A 5606-nucleotide genomic window follows, 5' to 3' on the forward strand; every position below is an offset into this window, starting at 1 on the left:
ACGGGGGGCGGGAGGGTACAAGGGGCGGGAGGGTATAACAAATAAAAGAGCATGAACCGTACAAATTGTTTTATTTAAAAAAATTTTTCAGGCCTACCAGGTTTAGTGTGAAATATTTTGTGATTCGAAGACCGTCCGGGACAAGTCCCAGACGTTGGAGCTTCCAGATTCGAACTAGAAGTCCCCAAGACCTGAAATTCGGAAATTTTGGGATACCGAGTCTTGGAAATTCCGAAATCCGAGTCTCAGGGTCTCCAAAGTAACAGATCTCGAAAATTTCGGGATCTGTGACCCTGGAGACCATGAGATTCGAATTTCGAAATTTCCAAGACCCAGCATCCCGCAATTTCCGGGATTCCGGGTGTTGGTGACTTCGAAGTTCGAATCTGGACGCTCCAGAACACTCCCGACGCGACGTATGTCACGCGCGACGTATTACCGTCCTCTTGACTCCTGTGGTGGAAAGTGATGCCACGTCGTCACATCCCCTGATGATCATGGTAGTTGTCCTGTAACAAACATAATTTCATTATTTAAGATATACAATGATTGCATTTTATTTATTAATTTATTAATTTCAATCCTTTGTAAAATTAAATAATATTAAATGTAAAAAGTAAGAAGTAAAATTGAAGAAAAAATAATAAACTATAAATAAAACTACGTAAATATGTAATAAACATAAAGAAATAAAAACAAATAATTGATACGTACAATTTAGAATAAACAAAAGTTAATGGTTATTGATTAAAAAGACATACCAAGGAATATAGACATGTTAATAACAAATTAAGTTAATTTTAATCCAAAAGAGTGGGTCAAAAGGGGGATAAAAGCAAACTTGCCCTATTTTAAAGAATGAAAAGTATATACTAGACACATTTATACATATTTGATAACAAATGAAAAGCAATGAACAATTAAAATACAAGTCACCCAAAAGTGAGGGATGTGTGACCTAATGAATGTGATATGTTCAATCTACCAGAACAATTATTAGGAAGTGCGTAAGTAGATATGGTGATTTAATAAAAAAACAAATGAAATCTACAAAAGTTATAAGAAATCGTGTAAATACAATATTAAAACTATGACCGAAATGGGGAATAAAAGCAAACTTACCCTAAAGTAAAGAAATACAGGTGAACTACGTTAAAGAACAAAAAAGTATATACTATGTATTTTGATTCACATTTATGCTAATAATAAATAAAAAGCAAAGAATCATTAAAAAGATAATTGATATTAATTATAAAAAGTATTCTAAATGTGAGAATATTGAATATTGAATATTGAAGTCCGATGGTTCAGAAAAGCAAAATAACAAGTTTTAATATTTAAGAAGCAAAAATATAAATGTAAAAAGTACTTTACTTTTAATTTAGTGAAACACAAGAAAAACCTCAATCGTTTTAATTATTCACAGATGAGCAATAATAATCTAACAACGTGAAACAAGTGAAAACAAGAAAATGTTTGATGGGATCTTTTGACTTTGGAACTAATTACAAATTAAAAAAACTGTAAACAATATTTAATAACATGTACTCACCGTAGTGAATGTCGAAAATTCGTATCATTTCTGCTTTCTTCTATTCCTCAACATTGGAGATGTAAACCACAAGGACCTTTAAGAAAATAAAATATTATTTTGGTGTACAGTTTAATTACTAAACAATACTTCTTAAATATCTTCAAGAATCAAAAATTGACTTTTAATTTTATAATAAATAGAGTAAAAAACAGGATGTTAATTTAATTCTATTCAACTTGGTGAAAAGTAATGAAAACTCTAAACTTTGAAATCAATTACAAAATAAAAAAGATTGTGAATAAGACTTAAGGACATGTACTCACCATAGTGAATGTCGAAAATTCGTATCATTTCTGCTTTCTTCCCTTCCTCAACATTGGAGATGTAAACCACAAGGACCTTCAAGAAAATAAAATATTATTTTGGTGTAGTTTAATTAATAAACAATACTTCTTGAATATCTTCAAGAATCAGGAATTGATTCCTAATTTTATAATAAATTGAGCCAAGAAAATGGAAAATCAAATCAAATCAATTACAGATTAAAAAAAATGTAAATAACATTTAAGGACCCGTACTCACCGATAGGAATGTCGAAATTTCGTATCATTTCTGCTTTCTTCTCTTCGATAACATTGGCGATGTAAACCACAAGGATCTGCAAGAAAATAAAATATTATTTTGCTGTACAGTTTAATTAATAAACAATACTCCTTAAATATCTTCAAGAATCAGAAATTGACTCCTAATTTTATAATAAATCGAGCAAAAAAAGAAAAAAAGGTGTTATTCAACTTGGTGAAAAATAATGGAAACTTAACTTTGAAATCAATTACAAAATTAAAAAAATTGTGGATAACATTTAAGGACCTGTACTCATCGTAGTGAATGTCGAAAATTCGTATCATTTCTGCTTTCTTCTCTTTCACAACATTGGCGATGTAAACCACAAGGATCTGCAAGAAAATAAAATATTATTTTGGCGTACAGTTTAATTAATAAACAATACTTTTTAAATTTCTTCAAGAATCAGAAATTAACTCCTAATTTTATAATAAATCGAGCAAAAAAAAGAAAAAAGGTGTTATTCAACTTGGTGAAAAATAATGGAAACTTAACTTTGAAATCAATTACAAAATTAAAAAAATTGTGGATAACATTTAAGGACCTGTACTCATCGTAGTGAATGTCGAAAATTCGTATCATTTCTGCTTTCTTCTCTTTCACAACATTGGCGATGTAAACCACAAGGATCTGCAAGAAAATAAAATATTATTTTGGCGTACAGTTTAATTAATAAACAATACTTTTTAAATTTCTTCAAGAATCAGAAATTAACTCCTAATTTTATAATAAATCGAGCAAAAAAAAGAAAAAAGGTGTTAATTTAATTGTGTTCAACTTGGTGAAAAATAATGGAAAAAAAGAAAAAGGATATTTATTTAATTTTATTCGAATTTGGTGGATAACAGTGAGGCCTTTTAACATTATAAGAAGTTAAGCGATAAATGAACAAGGAAACAGATGACATAGTATTACTACCGAACAATGAAAGAGGGCTGAAAGAAATGCTTCAATAATTTAATAAATATATAAATGAAACTACAAAAGTTATAAGAAATCGTGTAAATACAATATTAAAACTATGACCGAAATGGGGAATAAAAGCAAACNAATGACTTGTATAAAAAATTGAGCAAAAAAAGAATAACGATGTCAAGTTATTAGCTTAATTTCATGAAAAATAAAAATAAGTGTACGTAACGGTGTATTCAAGGTTAAATGAGTACTAATTATTTTAAAAGAAAAAAAAAAAGAAGTGGAAACAAAGACAATTTATACTAAATAACAGAGAAATATGTTAAAAGTAATTAGAATGAACTAATTATATTAATCTTTGTAAGCGTATATGTGTACATGTTTTTTTTATTTACATTATAGTTTTCTTTTTAATCACATAAAACAATAAACATATTCATAGTAAACACAAGAACACAATAAATTTATTTGTTGCATCTATTACCAAAGATTTTAATATTATAAAAAATAATCATACTGTATTTTGTAGATTGAATGCAATGTTTCTCGATGTATATTTTATGTATGGCAATAAATTTTAATATTTACCGAAGCGCAACTTTGTATTTAAATGTTAATAAAAAATGAAAAGTTATAAACTATTGGAAAATTAACATACAATTAGGGTTTAAATAAAAACCAATAGATACTCTCAGTTTCCTTAAACAGGGAACTTGGGGAGAGGAAATTAACAAACATAATATTTTTCAGCTGACTTTCTAAAAGTAATGAAATCAATTAGAAAATAAAAAATATAACGAGAATTATTAATTGAATAACGCTCATTTACCGTTGAGGTCGTAATCAATTCATCGGTGCATTCCCGGTACATACTTTCCAATGAATCTTCTCCATGATCGTGTAGAAAGGAACCATAAATAGCTGCAACAAAAGCAAACATTAATTTTATAACTTATATAAACTTTTTACTTTCATAGAGTTTTAAAGTTATCATCATATAGCCAATGGTGCATTGAGTAGGTTTTCGGGGTAGTTCCTGCTTTAAGCTGTTTTGGTGGAGGTCGGTGGACGTGTGTGAATCTGTTTCATTTCAATAAGTTTAATGAATTCTAGAATGTTTTTAACCGGCGACATAGCTAAACATTGCTGAAGTGATAGAACTTTACAGAGGAAGGACTGTGGGCGATTTGGGGTGGTAAGCACCTAGCGAAGCAGGTGCTCTTCAGCTAATTCTCTAAATAAAAATATATCCAAAAGTGGAATTAAATGAATATATACACCTTCTTATCCCATAGAAAGGGGATATAATGCCGAAATATATGGGAGACAGAAAAGCAATTGATGTTACATTAAGTTTTCGAATGGATAATGAATGTAAAAGATGTAAATACTATATGAAAGAAGTAGGAAGCGTTGTAACGAAAAATCAAAATACTAAAAGCCGAAAATTTCACAAAGTATTTAGACGGGTTTCAACAGCTAAGGTGTCATCCTTAGTTACATTAGAGATTAAGAGACATTCCACTTGATTTTTTTGAAGTAAATACCTGTATTCGTTAGTTTCAACAGTTCAAATGGCAACATTTTGACTAGATTAAGTGAAAAATCGGCCCTAAATGAAAATATAAAAAGTGAGAGCTTCCTAGGTAATAGATATCACCACCTATTACACCGCCCCTGAGAATAGATGATGAGGGTACCGCGGATAAGTTGGTCAGAAATATAGAGGCAGAAGCGGGAGTTAGGAGGGATAGAGGTAGGTCTAGATGAGATTAATGTTTGCAAATATTGAAGGATGTGGATTGTTCTAGTTTTAGGAAAATTGCGAAGATTAGCCCAGGGTAGGAAAGAGTGGAGGTGCGTGGTGTCCAACCAGTCTTAGGACTGACGACCTTATGATGATGAGTTGAGATTTGAAATGTAGAAAAATTAAAAGTAATAAGTTCAATTTTTTTGTTTTTGAAAGTTATAATCAATTACGAAAAAAAGTATTGTAGCGTAAATAATTGTGATACTCACCGTTGTGACAGCAACCAACTAACATCGTTCCAACACAGCAATTCCAACGAACTTTCATCTCCTTTTAGAGAAGGAATGCGAAAAATAGCTGCAACAAAATTAAATACTGTAAAATGTCTGAATAAATTAGTTTTCGTAATAGTTTCGTAAGCTGTGCTGTATTTATAATTCAGAAACACCTCTTATACCTATGACTAATGACCAATTCTGTTATATGTAAACGGAAAATTCGAACTTTTAAAGTAAAAATGTTTTCAACAATAATGTATGTCCTATAAATCAATTTTTTATTTTAATCAAATCTTTGTGGCGCTATACCTTATTATTTGCCTAAATCAAGAAGAGAGGACTCAATGCTTATAATGCCTAGTCCAAAGTATCAAAATTGGATTTCTCTGAACTTAATTTGCATCATTGTAATTCCCTTGTTAATGTCAAAAATAAAATAAAATTAGGTTACATTTTTGTAAAAAGAATATTATAGTACATAAAATAAAATATCTTTTCAGTATCC

General features: G+C 29.7%; 2 long non-coding RNA genes across 4 annotated transcripts in view; both read right to left on the bottom strand.

Moving 5' to 3' along the window:
- Window positions 1-54: 54 nt before the first annotated feature.
- Window positions 55-2860, bottom strand: LOC112904823. The gene is made up of 5 exons (XR_003231391.1): window positions 2654-2860; window positions 2117-2490; window positions 1858-1933; window positions 1553-1628; window positions 55-509 (listed from the first exon to the last, which is right to left on the bottom strand). It is a non-coding gene; the product is annotated as an uncharacterized LOC112904823 (long non-coding RNA).
- A 908-nt stretch (window positions 2861-3768) lies between these two features.
- LOC112904814 overlaps window positions 3769-5606 on the bottom strand; it is a 353641-nt gene continuing 351803 nt past the window's right edge. For 2 of the 3 annotated variants that reach the window (XR_003231383.1, XR_003231384.1), the window contains exons 6-7: window positions 5093-5180; window positions 3769-3994 (exon numbers count right to left, since the gene is read on the bottom strand). This is a non-coding gene — a long non-coding RNA (uncharacterized LOC112904814). The remainder of the gene's footprint in view (window positions 3995-5092; window positions 5181-5606) is intronic. The other variant, XR_003231385.1, reaches the window with a different exon arrangement.

This window comes from Agrilus planipennis, unplaced genomic scaffold (genome assembly GCF_000699045.2).
Source record: "Agrilus planipennis isolate EAB-ADULT unplaced genomic scaffold, Apla_2.0 scaffold98, whole genome shotgun sequence".
NCBI lineage: Eukaryota > Metazoa > Arthropoda > Insecta > Coleoptera > Buprestidae > Agrilus > Agrilus planipennis.